Here is a 16,070-nt window from a genome sequence, read left to right as displayed (position 1 = left end):
ACTTCGGAAAGTTACAATAAAATAGTGCCATGAATCACAATTTTGTGTGTTCTGAGTAGAAACGAACATCTGAAAATCCCTTACACATACCTTGATCCAAAGAACATAGAGAACAGTGTGGCAATCTAAACTTCAGAAAGTTGCAATAAAATGGTGCCATGAATCACAAATTTTTGTGTTCTGAGTGTATTCATTATTGTTGCACGACAGCCCTAAAATGATGTCAACGGTATCGGCGAGTACTAAGAAATAACGTGCCAATATTGACTTTACAAGAGCTAATTTTCAACTGCAGGTCTCCCTAGCCAAGATGGCCGCCGTAGAAAAAGCTCTTGTCGCCCTTACCAAGAAGATCTTGACGTCCAATCGGATTTAAATGAGTTTATTTTGAGTAGACATCCAGAGTGGCAGCTACTGCCATCCTTCCCACTACCAATGGATTGAACGTCTCATGCCGTCAATTAATTTAGAAATTCAGAAATTACTTTACATTGAATTGGGTATAGAAATTTAGTATTAAAGCAGAAATGTAAAGTAATTTCATAACATGCCAAATAGGGTCACAATTAAAGTAATTAAACATTGTCCAACAAATAAAGCATGAAAAAATCATTTATATGTTGTACATTTGACAAAATAATCGCATTTCCGAAGTTCGAGCCTGAAAGGGGACGAACCCGGAAGTGATACGTCACACCGAGAACAGCGATGGCAGCGCTCCATACATACGGCCGCCATACAAAGCCCTTCAAACAATGATTCAAACAGCGATATAAGCGATAGATCGAGCGCAAGGGAGGAGAGCCAAGTTTTTGAAGAGTTGGAGGACGAAGAGGAGGTTGGAATTTTATGTTGGACCTAACATGTATTAGCCAGACGCTAATCAGGATGCAAACAATGTGCCTAGACCCCCTGACATGGAATGGAGACAAGACCCATCGATATTACAAGATTGGTAAGATATAGGCTGTAATTATTTCCATGATTTGAAGATGCAGGCATTTGCACATAATTTTATGTTTTTGTCTATCTGATGACATTGTTTGAAAAAATAATAATCAGACTTCATGTTCATTTTGGCAGATCCGGCAGCTCTCGTGCATATAAAATAATAATATAAAAACGTTGGGGGGAAAGAAGGAGATGAGTCGTTGATGGCTTTTTCTGCTTTATTGTGACAACAATAAGAAAACAAAGTAATAGCGGACTGCCTTCACATTCGACCGCGAAGTTTTGCTTCTCGCTCATCTTTGCCTCGCCTCGTACTACCAGCTACTACTACTTCAAGTCCCAGCGTCTCTTAAACAGATCGTGCATAGTGTCTTGTTATGAGATTTTTGTTGACAAAGGTATCGAACACACGACGTGCTGACAACTTCGTTTCTTTATTAACACATGGAGCTAACAGTACAAACACAGCTTGGGGCTCTCGGCAGGAAGTGGCGTCTAATAGTGTGAGGAAGTGTAGTTTTTTCACACAAGCCAACAGATTACAAATCACCACTTCAGTGTTGTCCCGAGAGTACATTTCCCATGATTGACTTGAGCCGCTCGCTAATTCGCTGCGAGACTGACTCAATGTCAACACGCTAGTTGTCACCTGTCAGCGGCTCTCGTACGTAAAACACAAACTAGAAGGCTATCAAGTGATCACCGTGAAAGAAACGTCGAACCGTACAAATGCAATGCAATGCTTGAAGCATGAAGGTGGAAATATATAATACAAATACAAATAAATGTGCACAAACTCACAAAACGCACGAAAACAGCTCAAGGTGCCAGGTTCAAAACTGGGATAGGCTCCAGCACCCCCGTGAGGATAAGTGGTTCAGAAGATGAATGAATGAAAAAAGGTACATCTTTTTTTTTTTTTAAATGTATCGGTACAGTATCAGTTTGAAAATGCTGTTTAAAGGTACTATGCGGGATTTTTTGTTTTATGAATACAATGAATACACAGCGCTCTAACAATTTAATTGAGTCTTCTTCATCGAAACTGTTCAGGTTGTGCGTTCCCGTGGCAGCAGCCATTTTGGCCAAAACACTTTTCTAACCCACTTACCACTTGCTCAAAACGAGGGTTCAGGAATCTTTTTGACTAAGAGAGCCAAAACACCCAACATATCTTAAAATATGATCCCACGAGAGCCATTTTGTCTGTGTGTGTCTATATATATATACTGCATGTATATATATATATATATATATATATATATATATATATATATATATATACAGTATATATGGCGGAAAACAGACAAGAGTTTCTGCTCTTGCACTGCTCTTTAAAAGAAACTGCTATATTTTAAGCCAAAACAACTGTTGTGTTTGATAGAACAATTTAAGCCCCCGAACTATTTTCAATTTGCCTGTTTTACACTGGAAACCCCCGTTTACAGACGTTGCGCAACCGGTTTTGTTTAAACCCAGCCATGAAAACAAGGTAATTAATTATATTTATTATTCAAAATGTCTGTAATTTTTAGCTTAGAAGCACTAATTGATGTCTAATATTTCGTTTTTAAAAAAATAAATAAATAAATAAACGACTTTAAAAAAATTACCGTTTTTAAATTTTAAACAAATTACGCAGTGGCGTTTCCAGAAAGTTTTCATAGGGGGGGCCAGATGGGGCCACTTAAAATCTTGGGGTGGCCAAAACTAAAAGCCATAATTTCAGGTTTTCATTATATCATTGCAGTAAAAATGTCAGGGGAAAACTATCAGAAAGACTTAAGGAAACGGCTACTGATATACTTGTGTATTGTGTAATATTTGATGTTTCTAATGATTTGATGTGCATAGTCCATAACTGTCCAGTCAACATTTTGAGTTCCACAACAATTCTGTTTTATTGTGTTATGTATATATTAGGCATAAGGTGTATATTTAGCTAGGGCTGTCAAACGATTAAAAATTTTAATCGAGTTAATCACAGCTTAAAAACTAATTAATCGTAATTAATCGCAATTCAAACCATCTCTAAAATATGCCATATTTTTCTGTAAATTATTGCTGGAATGGAAAGATAAGACAAGTCGGATATATATACATTCAACATACTGTACATAAGTCCTGTATTTGTTTATTATAACAATAAATCTACAAGATGGCATTAACTTTATTAACATTCTTTCTGTGAAAGGGATCCACGGATAGAAAGACTTGTAATTCTTAAAGGATAAATGTGAGTTTGTATATTGTGACTAAATATTGCCATCTAGTGTATTTGTTGAGCTTTCAGTAAATGATACTGTAGCGACCTAAATATTCTGCTCAAATGCATGATGGGAAGTGGTGCAACCATGACTGTGGGTGGTGGCTGCAAATGCTATATTGTCTCTGCGTTGGGTACACTACAGGGTGTAAAGAAAAAGATCAACTCCTGTCATTCTTCCCCACCTCGCTTCCCACAATATTTACTGTATAGTTGCTGTGGGAGAGATGACAAAACTTTTGCCAATTAAAAGCACGGCCCCAGTGAATGCTTGTATCTACTCCACTCTGCCTCTTATCTCTGTATATAAGTAAAATGGCGCCTTTGTAGGCTGTTTGCTGCAATACGTGAATGAGTCGTACCGCGAATGCGTTAATTGCGTTAAAATTTTTCACTTGATTAATTTTAAGAAATTAATTAGCGCCCGTTAACGTGATAAATTTGACAGCCATACAATTTGGGAAGAAATGCGTAACTGATGCTACAACAATCTAACGATATACTGGAAAGCGGGGTGGCCAGTGGGGTGGCCAACCAATTCATAGGGGTGGCCGTGGGCACCCCTGGCCACCTCCTGGTGGCGCCACTGAAATTACGTCGCAACGGGTAAAATGTGTAAAATCTGTAAAATGTCACGGATATTTACGTCATAACTATCTTTAAATTGTATTTTTTTTGTCACTGTCACATTTTCCCCGATATGTTAGATGATGATCAATCCAAACAAGGAAATTTTTAAAAAAATGTTTAAAAGGGTAAATATATGAAAAAGAAAATCTCAACCACTTCTTGATGTCTGCGATTTCTGAATCGCGACCGTTGTTATATTACCATGTTATTTTGCAGTTATTTGCAGTTACCGCTTTCGGTATCCATCAATGAGTTTCTTACAATGCGCTGCTGGAATTTTAGAGCATTCTTCTTTGGTCAGCTGCTCCAGGTCTCTGAGATTCGAAGGGTGCCTTCTCTAAACTGCCATTTTCAGATCTCTCCACTAGTGTTCTACGGGATTCAGGTCTGGACTCATTGCTGGCCACTGGAGAAGTCCCCAGTGCTTTCTCTCAACCCATTCTCTAGTGCTTTTTGAAGTGTGTTTTGGGTCATTGTCCTTCTGGAAGACCCATGACCTCTGAGGGAGACCTAGCCTTCTCACACTGGTCCCTACTTTATGCTGCAAAATTTGTTGGTAGTCTTCAGACTTCATAATGCCATGCCCACGGTCAAGCAGTCCAGTGCCAGAAGTAGCAAAGCAACCCCAAAACATCAGGGAACCTCTGCCATGTTTGACTGTGAAGACCGTGTTCTTTTCTTTAAAGGCCTCGTTTTTTCCTGTAAACTCTTAGTTGATGCTTTTTCCCCCCAAAAGCTCTACTTTTGTCTCATCTGACCAGAGATCATTCTTCCAAAACGTTTTTGGCTTTCTCAGGTAGGTTTTGGCAAACTCCAGCCTGGGTTTTTTATGTCTCTGGGTCAAAGTGGTGTCCTCCTGGGTATCCTACCATTGAGTCCCTTTTGCTTCAGATGCCGATGGATAGTACGCGTCGGCACTGTTGTACCCTCGGACTGCAGGACAGTTTAAACTTGTTTGGATGTTAGTCGAGGTTCTTTACCCAGCATCAGCACAATCTTTTCTTGAAATCTCTCGTCAATTTTTCTTTTCCGTCCACATCTGGGGAGGTTAGCCACAGTGCCATTGGCTTTACACTTATTGATGACTCTGCGCACGGTAGACACAGGAACATTCAGGTCTGTGGAGATGGACTTGTAGCCTTGAGATTGCCCATGCGTCCTCACAATTTTGCTTCTAAAGTCCTCAGACAGTTTATTTGGTCTTCTTTCTTTAACCCTTGAGAGTCGAAGGACGCGCCGGCGCGTCCTCAGCGCACGTCGTCTTTGAAGCACCCTCGCGTTTTAATTACGTCACCCACATGCCGTTGGTTGGTCTCGTTTTAAAGTGCGGAAGTTGCGGTTTACTCTCGTTGTTATTTGAAGTCAATCAACCAACTAAAACGTGAGATATTGTCATTTAAGTTTTATAGTTTTATTGTCCTCTCAAAAAAACATTAAATGGATCATTTGTTTATGTCTATATTTCCATCATTTCTTGTACTTTTTGAAAACGGAAGCTCCATGAAAAAAACACAAATCAAACGAACCCTTTCGAAGTCACAGTGGAAGCACAAAATGCGTTTTTTTTTTTTTTTATAAATATAACTGCCGTGCGAGGTTCCACCGAACGAGAGGCAGGAGTGTTCTGAAGCAGCGAGGGGGCGAGCGACGGCCGTTTGAATCAAGCAAGCGAGCGAGCGACTTTGTGTGACTTTGAGGATGAACGGAAAACTAAATTTAGCGCAAGCAATTGTGCTTTTTGATCAACTTGAGGAAGAGGGTGGTCCAAATTCGTCATCATCGTCTTCTTCGGAAGAGTCCTCGAGTGAAGATAGTGACGGATTTGAACACGTGGGTGACGCCATCGACGAGCAGAGGTAAGCCAACTCGCTTTTTTTTTTTTTTTTTTTTTTTTAATGCTGTAAAAGTTTCTTTTGATATTGCAAGACAAAGTTAATTTTGATGCAATATAAGTGCGTGTTTGTGTATGTAATAATAAAATGTGCATATCAGATCAAAGTATAATTTGTGGTCTTCTTTCTATATGAAGATTAGGGATGTAGCACATATTCAGCTACGGTATTCTTTCTATTGTCATACATATAGATTTCCATTATTATTTATTGCTGTATATATTTTTATTTTATACTTTATTATTTTCATAAATACTGACTTTTGTTTCATGTACATTTATAGTGACAATGAAAGTAAAGTGAAATGAAAATGGAAGGGTGGAAAGAGGACCGACACCCCATGGAAGTGTGGGCTGTGATGTAGCCCTGTGCCTAATTCCAGGACGAAACTGCTTTTCGGAGTGGCATGCCTCAAAAAAATTTAACTTGTTTATTGTAAATATTTTTGAAAAGACTTTTTTCCCCAATGTTATATATATATATATTTTTTCCCCACAATCAGTCTTCTCAATTTGTGTATATAAATGTGTGTTCAAGAAGCTTGATTGTGTGTACATAGTTTTCATCAGGTGATGGGCCGCAATACCTAAACTCATAAAGAGATGGCCTCTAAACACTTTCTGTGTTAGATGGTATATTTTTTCACTGTTCTTCACTGTTTGGTCTGCTGTATATAACCTGTTTTGACTAGAGCATGTATAAATGCAAAAAACGCCTATGGCTATACCTGTTGTTTATGTTGAATTGTCAAATAAAAGACTATTTATTCTAAATTTTTTTGGTTGAATGTTCATCCTAACATGTTGGATAAATATTACAAAGTTTCAAAACGGTTCGTTACGCATGTTTGGTTGTCAATTGGACATCAATATTAAAAATTTTGACAAAACGATTTTGGAATTTTTGGTCTTTTTGGGCCCAAAATTATGATTTATAATTGGTCAGTGAAGGAAACAACAGTTTGGACATGAAGTTCAAGGTGTCACAAAAAAAGGGACCAAACCAGGCCATCGTAAACAATTCTGTCTTTGAAATATAAAGGCAACTTCAAGGGCATGCAAAATCAGACAAAATAGGCCCAGACCTTAAAGGGTTAATAATATCTTTATTTATTTTGCATGCAATGAAAAAACACAAAAGAGGATGAAAAAAAAAAACTAATTGAATCATGATCATTTTAAACAAAACTCCAAAAATAGGCTGGACAAAAGTATTGGCACCCTCAGCCTAATACTTAGTAGCACAACCTTGAGACAAAAAATAACTGCTTCCGGTATCCATCAATGAGTTTCGTACAATGCTCTGCTGGATTTTTCGACCATTCTTCTTTGGCCAACTGCTCTGGGTCTCTGAGATTTGAAGGATGCCATTTTCAGATCTCTCCACAGGTGTTCCATGAGATTCAGGTCTGGACTCATTGCTGGCCAGTCTTCACTGCTTTCTCTCAAACATTTTTGAAGTGTGTTTTGGGTCATTGTCCTGCTGGAAGACCCAAGACCTCTGAGAGAGACCGAGCTTTCTCACACTGGTCCCTAAATGATGCATCAAAATTTGTTGATAGTCTTCAGACTTCATAATGCCATGCACACAGTCAAGCAGTCCAGTGCCAGAGGCAGCAAAGCAACCCCCCCAAAAAAGCAGGGAACCTCCGCCATGTTTTACTATGGGGCCCCTGTCCTATTCTTTGAAGGCCTGTTTTTTTCCCCTGTAAACTCTATGTCGATGCATTTTCCCAAAAAGCTCTACTTTTGTCTCATCTGACCAGAGAATGTTTTTGGCTCCAGCATGGCTTTTTTATGTCTCTGGGTCAGAAGTGGGGTCTTTCTGGGTATAGAGTCCCTTATTGTTCAGACGCGGACGGATAGTACGGGTTGACACTGTTGTACCCTCGGACCGCGGGACAGCTTGAACTTGTTTGGATGTTAGTCGAGGTTCTTTATCCACCATCCGCACAATCTTTTGTTGAAATCTCTCGTCAATTTTTCTTTTCCTTCCACAAGGAGGTTAGCCATGGGCTTAACACTTATTGATGACACTGCGTACGGTCAACACAGGTACATTCAGGTCTGTGGATATGGACTTGTAGCCTTGAGATTGCCCATGCTTCCTCACAATTTTGCTTCTCAAGTCCTCAGACAGTTATTTGGTCTTCTTTCTTTTCTCCATGCTCAATGTGCTACACACAAGGACGCAGGACAGTGGTTGAGTCAACTTTAATCCATTTCAACTGGCTGCTAGTGTAATTTAGTTATTGCCACCACCTGTTATGTGCCACAGGTAAGTAACAGGTGCTGTTAATTACACAAATTTGAAAAGCATCACATGATTTTTCAAAGGTTGCCAATACCCATTTTGGGAGTTTTGTGTAAAATGATAATGATTTCATTTTTTCCCCCATTCTCTTTGGTGTTTTTTAATTGCAAGCAAAATAAATGAAGATATTACCACCAAAGTATTTGTAATTGCAATCATTTTCTGGGAGAAATTGAGCATTATCTGACAGAATTGCAGGGGCGCCAATACTTTTGGCCAGCACTGTATGTACTCATTCAATAATGGTTTAAATTTCACAAGCATTTTGAAATCTGATTTTCCCTTAAAAATCTATTGCGTGACATGTACTCTTACTGAAAATTGAGCTACAACTATGTCATAATTTATTACAGTTGTGTTGCTTTCATCTGGTTTCCCCATCATCCATTTAATGACGCCACCCAGGAACACACAATCCAAGGCAAGAGAGGACGCAACAACACTTCTGCTTCTCATTCTTGAAATGCTGTAAACCATAGTAGTGTTGTACAGTTGGGAAAACACCATATTTTGAAGGTCTTTGTCTGGTCTCGGACTAAACACTCATAAAGATTCAGTCGTTTCCTTGGTCTCATAACTTCATAGGCGGAGTTTGACTTTTGGGGCAGGGGGGGCACAAAATGTTGATGACCCCGAAACGCAGTGTCAGCAATAAAATTAAGTTACAAGAATATTTATAATAATAAGTTGAAAATGAGCGTTTTTTGTTTCCCATCATTCTAGAGGGGAATTCCAAATCAGGCTGCTTAGGCTATACCTTTCGGCAATATTGTCTTCCATTGGATGTGGTATGCCCACCGGTGTCGTGCCAATGTCGTAACCCCAGTCAAAAATTGTATCTCTTGGGCGGAGCCATTGCGCTGCACTGATTTCAGTGTTTTGGTGATGTAGTTATCTACGAGGTTTTAAAACATAGCCCATCCATTAAAAAAAAAAAAAAAAGAAAGAAAAAATTCTGTCATGTAACGTAACATACAGTGGGGCAAATCAGTATTTAGTCAACCGCTAATTGTGCAAGTTCTCCCACTTGAAAATATTAGAGAGGCCTATAATTGTCAACATAGGTAAATCTCAACCATGAGAGACAGAATGCGGAAAAAAAAAAAAAAAAAAAAGAAAATCACATTGTTTGATTTTTAAAGAATTTATTTCCAAATCATGGTGGAAAATAAGTATTTGGTCAATACCAACAGTTCATCTCAATACTTTGTTATGTACCCTTTGTTGGCAATACCGGAGGCCAAACGTTTTCTGTAACTCTTCACAAGCTTTTCACACACTGTTGCTGGTATTTTGGCCCATTCCTCCTTCCAGATCTCCTCTAGAGCAGTGATGTTTTGGGGCTGTTGTTGGGCAACACGAACTTTCAACTCCCTCCTCACCCCGTGGCGTTAAAATGTGTCAGTGCTTGACATACAGTGGGGCAAATAAGTATTTAGTCAACCACCAATTGTGCAAGTTCTCCTACTTGAAAAGATTAGAGAGGCCTGTAATTGTCAACATGGGTAATCCTCAACCATGAGAGACAGAATGTGGAAAAAAATCAGGCAATCACATTGTTTGATTTTTAAAGAATCTATTTCTAAAATTAGAGTGGAAAATAAGTATCGGGTCACCTACAAACAAGCAAGATTTCTGGCTGTCCAAGAGGTCTAGCTTATTCTAACGAGGTCTAACGAGACTCCACTCGTTACCTGTATTAATGGCAGCTGTTTTAACTCATTATCGGTGTAAAAGTAACCTGTCCAAAATCTCAGTCAGTCACACTCTAAACTCCACGATGGCCAAGACCAAAGAGCTGTCGAAGGACACTAGAGACAAATTGTAGACCTGCAACAGACTGGGAAGACTGAATCTGCAATAGGCAAAACGCTTGGTGTAAAGAAATCAACAGTGGGAGCATCTATTAGAAAATGGACGACATACAACACCACTGATAATCTCCCTCGATCTAGGGCTCCATGCAAGATCTCACCCCGTGGCGTCAAAATGATAACAAGAACGGTGAGCAAAAATCCCAGAACTACACGGGGGGACCTAGTGAATGACCTACAGAGAGCTGGGACCACAGTAACAAAGGCTACTATCAGTAACACAATAAGCTGCCAGGGACTCAAATCCTGCACTGCCAGACGTGTCCCCCTGCTGAAGAAAGTACACGTCCAGGCCCGTCTGCGGTTCGCTAGAGAGCATTTGAATGATCCAGAAGAGGACTGGGAGAATGTGTTATGGTCAGATGAAACCAAAATAGAACTTTTTGGTAGAAACACAGGTTCTTGTGTTTGGAGTAGAAAGAATACTCAATTGTATCCGAAGAACATCATACCCACTGTGAAGCATGGGGGTGGAAACATCAGGCTTTGGGGCTGTTTTTCTGCAAATGGACCAGGACGACTGATCTGTGTGAAGGAAAGAATGAATGGGGCCAGGTAACGAGAGATTTTGAGTGAAAATCTCCTTCCATCAGCAAGGGCATTGAAGATGAGACGTGGCTGGGTCTTTCAGCATGACAATGATCCCAAACACACAGCCAGGGCAACAAAGGAGTGGCTTCGTAAGAAGCATTTCAAGGTCCTGGAGTGGCCTAGCCAGTCTCCATATTTCAACCCCATAGAAAATCTGTGGAGGGAGTTGAAAGTCCGTGTTGCCCAACGACTGCTCTAGAGGAGATCTGCATGGAGGAATGGGCCAAAATACCAGCAACACTGTGTGAAAAGCTTGTGAAGGGTTACAGAAAATGTTTGGCCTCCGTTATTGCCAACAAAGGGTACATAACAAAGTATTGAGATAAACGCTTGGTATTGACCAAATACTTATTTTCCACCATGATTTGCAAATCAATTCTTTAAAAATCAAATAATGTGATTTTCTGTTTTTTTTTCCACATTCTGTCTCTCATGGTTGAGGTTTACCCATGTTGACAATTACAGGCCTGTCTAATATTTTCAATTGGGAGAACTTGCACTATTAGTGATTGACTAAATACTTATTTGCCCCACTGTACGTACTGAACGTAAAAAAAAAAGCAATGTTTTACCTATAACTGTTATTACTGTATGGAGTTTCTCCAGTTTAATAAACGTCAATGTCCAAAATATATAACTGTGGTTCTTTTCTGGCTTCAATTAATTGTTTAAGTCGACATGACTCATAACTAATATGTGTGTGTGCGCTCCCGTGGCCAGGGGACACGATTTTTCATGGGGGTAACTACATTGGCAAGACACCGGTGGTGGCTCAATTGTACAATTAGCGTATTTAGTGGGGCAAATTTGAACTCCGCTCACCATTTTGATGGTGGTCTCTAGCGTTTAATGAGCCACAATTTCAATCATTGGTCAGTAGTTGTTGTCGCTTTTGGAAGTTTAGGTTAGGAAAAAAATGACGTATATCCATCTTGCCTCCTCGGTCCTCGAGTGGTTTTGGCTAAGCAAAGCAAATGACCATTTAAGGTGCTAATCACATGATCTGTTCGAAAAATAATTTTGACCCATTATAAAAATATCTTTTTTTGTTCATTTCATTCATTTTTGTTGTCTGTTTTATTGCTTTACAACTTTTATAGACAATATTTTACCGGAAAATTCTTAATTTTAAAATCATATACTGTTTTTGAAAGTCAGTTACATGCAATGATACTTTTCGGCCACCAGGAGGCCCCCCCTGAAAATTCGCTTATGCTTAACTTAGTTTTAGTCATTTCTGGTTTGGTACAAGTCACAGTCTGGTTGAGGTCCTGATCTTGAGCACAAATCAAAAGTCTGAAATGGATGCGGAGTGTTCAATAGATGAATTTTGGCTGCGTCTCAAGAAAGTTTTGCAAGTGCAACTGGATTGACAGGTTTTAGTCATTACTTTGTGGCCTTACCCTAGAACGAAATATTATAGCCCAGCAAACCACTGTTGTTTGTTCATTTTATTTTAAAATGTTAGCTCAATCTCAGGAAGACTCAACTCACTGCTCACATGCACACATGTGCACATAAATTTAAAGGACTGCTTTCAAAATAAAACAAGCATAAATCATGCTTCTTTGAATAAAATTAGCCAATACCGGTCAGAAGCTCATCGTTGTGATCAAAGTGACGTGATCATGAATTGTATTTAAAATAGAACGAAATGCCTTTGAATAGATTATTTGGTAATTTTATCCGCTGCTGTTGTTCATATTAATTGTGGAATAAATTTAGGATGTTTTAAACCATCGAAACTTATTTTGCTATCAGCAAGTAACGAAAAAGAGGAGGAAGCACTTAAAAGATGGTTGCTTGTTATTGATTCAAAAAAAACGTTGAATAAAGGCAACCGGACTAATTGTTTGTTGAAGATATTTAATCTTTAAACCAAAAGACTTTTTCAGTCCTAAACATTGGTTTGGAGTCACTATTTATGCGTCAGTGGATGTGTTCCCTTTGCTGAACCACATTTGCCTTTTATTGATGGTGTCGTTGCGTAACCTAAATGTTTTCTGGCAGGGAAGCCACATAAAAACAGAAGCGGCACACCTTGACTACAGGTGAACTTTTCATGCTGATACTAGTCCAAAACTAAAATAAAAACAACCCTGTCTGAATCACATATTTGCTAATACTATAGTTTTCGGACTATAAGCCGCTACTTTTTTCCCTAATTTTGAATCCTGCGGTTTATAGTCTAGTCTGGCTAATTTTTTTATTTATTTGGGTTAATAGGTAACACTTTATTTCACAGTGGCTTCATAAAACTGTCATAAGATCAGGGGTGAAAGTGGTTAGAATTTCTTGCCGGTACTCCCCGACATGAAGGTCGCCGTGGAGCCAGAAATTTTATTTATTTATTTATTTTAGGGGTGTCAAACGATTAAATTTTTTAATCGAGTTAATTACAGCTTAAAAATGAATGAATCGTAATTAATCGCAATTCAAACCATCTATAAAATATGCCATATTTTTCTGTAAATTAATGTTGGAATGGAAAGATAAGACACAAGATGGATATATACATTCAACATACGGTATATGAGTACTGTATTTGTTTATTATAACAATAAATCAACAAGATGGCATTACCATTATTAACATTCTGTTAAAGCGATCCATGGATAGAAAGACTTGTAGTTCTTAAAAGATAAATGTTAGTACAAGTTATAGAAATTTTATATTAAAACCCCTCTTAATGTTTTCGTTTTAATAAAATTTGTAAAATTTTCAATCAAAAAAATAAACTAGCAACTAAAGATGTTCGATCGATCGGGATGCCGATCAATCGGGTCCGATCACGTCATTTTCAAAGTATCGGAATCGGCAAAAAAATATCGGACATGCCTTTTTTTAATATATATATTTTTTAATTAAATCGTTTTCTAATTGTATTTAACGTTACAGACAAAATGTCTTACACTCATCCAGGGCTATCAAATTTATCGCGTTAACGGCGGTAATTAAATTTTAAAATTAATCTCGTTTAACGCAATTAACGCATGCGCTGCACGACCCACTCACGCAATCTATAAAGGCGCTGTTTTACCCATATATGGAGCTAAAAGGCAGCGTAAAATGAGTAGAGAGAATTTTGGCAGTCTTTGGAGCCTTTTTTTAATTGGCTAAAGCCTTACAATTCCTCTCTCAACAATTAGAAATATCGTGAGAAGCAATGTGGGGAAGAAAGGTAGTAATTGATCTTTTTCTTGACACCCTATGTTATTCCCGAACACAGAGAAGATATATCAATTGGTGCCACTACACACAGTCATGGTTGCACTTCCCATCATGCATTTGGGCAGAACAGTTAAATGGCTACAGTATCATTTACTGAAAGCTCAACAAATACACTAGATGGCAATATTTAGTCACAATATACAAAGTCACATTTATCCTTTAAGAATTAAGAATTAAGTCTTTCTATCCGTGGATCCCTCTCACAGAAAGAATGTTAATCATGTAAATGCCATCTTGAGGATTTATTGTCATAATAAACAAATACAGTACTTATGTACTGTATGTTGAATGTATATATTTGTCCGAGTTTTATTCATTTTTTTCTTAATGCATTGCCAAAACGTATATGATCGGGAAAAATTATCGGGAATGATTGGAATTGTATCAGGAGCAAACAAAAACAATCGGATCGGGAAATATAGGGATCGGCAGATACTTAAACTAAAACGATCGGGATCGGATCGGGAGCAAAAAAACATGATCGGAACATAACCCTCCATTGTTGATGTCAATAATTATTTATACAATGCTCATGGGTGCTGAAGCCTATAAAATCAGTCGCACCCAAGCGCCAGCAGAGGGCGTCAAAACTCTGAAAAACACAACAAGTACACATTTCATTGTGCTGTCATTTTTATCTGTTTGAGCGGGGCATTTGTGCGTTAATTGCGTCAAATATTTTAACGTGAAAACTACGGAAATGCAAAGAAAACTGTTTTGGTCAGTTATTTCTATCACACATACAAAAACTGGTTTTCATTCAAAATTGTATTTTTTCAGTGATTTGCAAAATAAAACAAAAACAGCTATAACCCCAACCTCCATCTCCTAATTTTAATTTTCCCCCATTTCCTCACGTACTAAATGCCAAATCTCAATTTTAACTACTTAAGTACATAGGATGTATATTAAAATAGAAGATAATGTAAACATTTACTTTCTGTTGTATTTTTTAACAAAGATATAAGTAACATATACATTCAGAAAAATAAGTACAAATGACTTATATTATGCAGAGTGAAATTGAATATATTTTGAAGATCGCGCAAATATGGACTTTTTTAAATCTTGGGAAATGGAAAAGTAGCCAACATAAATGAATAAATAAAAGTCCAAAGTGCACATTAACAGCTAAGATGTTCTGAACCTCCCCATCAGAGCAAATAAACTAAATATGATTAATAAGCCTCCTTAACTCTTTCCTTGCTCTTAAAAATTAGATCCATTTTGTTTTGCATTGCCCTTTTTTTGCTGTTTCAGAAAACATGCACATTTGAACCAATCAGAGCTAACTATCTCTGGTGATATCACATGTCAGTATGTCAGCCAATTGAACGGATAAATGAGTCCAGGCGTTTTGCTTTGCTGCGTGCATTCGCACATTAACGTGACTCGTCATCGTCAGACTCGGATACCTGCAGCAGCTGGAGTAACCTCCATGCCGTCCGTGGAATAAAATAAATAATAAATATAGGTAGAAACTAATTATGCTACACGAGCACTTTATGGTGGATGTTGTTAACACTTGTGTATGTAAATCTGATGTTTGTAGATTGTTTTCTTCTTGGAGATGAAATGCATGTGTGGCAGCTTTGTAGTTTTTTTTTTAACAGAGCATTTTGACAGTTGCCGTCATATTTTCGGAATCAAAGCACCGTATACCAGAACCCCTAAATTATTGTTGGAATGGAAAGATAAGACAAGTCGGATATATACATTCAACATACAGTACATAAGTACTGTATTTGTTTATTATGACAATAAATCCTCAAGATGGCATTTACATGATTAACATTCTTTCTGTGAGAGTGATCCACGGATAGAAAGACTTGTAATTCTTAAAGGATAAATGTGACTTTGTATATTGTTGAGCTTTCAGTAAATGATACTGTAGCCATGCCCAAATGCATGATGGGAAGTGCAACCTTGACTGTGCTTAGTGCTACCAATTGATATATCATCTCTGCGATGGGAAATAAAATAGTGTGTTAAGAAAAAGATCACTTACCACCTTGCTTCCCCACATTGCTTCCCACGATATTTCTAATCGTAGGGAGAGGGATTGTAAGGCTTTAGCCATTTAAAACAACGCTCCAAAGGCTGCCAAAATTCACCCTACTCATTTGACGCTGCCTTTTAGCTCTATATATGGGAAAAAAGCGCCTTTGTAGATTGAACGCGACAATGCGTGAAAAGGTCGTGCAGCGCATGCGTTAATTGCGTTAAACGTGATTAATTTTGTATGTTGTATGCTGTATCCAGCCGTCATATTGTCCGTATTTTTTAGACTTATTCTCATTGTTTTCAATTAGTCGTGCAAGT

Source organism: Corythoichthys intestinalis, chromosome 8 (genome assembly GCF_030265065.1).
Source record: "Corythoichthys intestinalis isolate RoL2023-P3 chromosome 8, ASM3026506v1, whole genome shotgun sequence".
NCBI classification, from domain to species: Eukaryota; Metazoa; Chordata; class Actinopteri; order Syngnathiformes; family Syngnathidae; genus Corythoichthys; species Corythoichthys intestinalis.
This window is presented reverse-complemented; position numbering follows the sequence as displayed.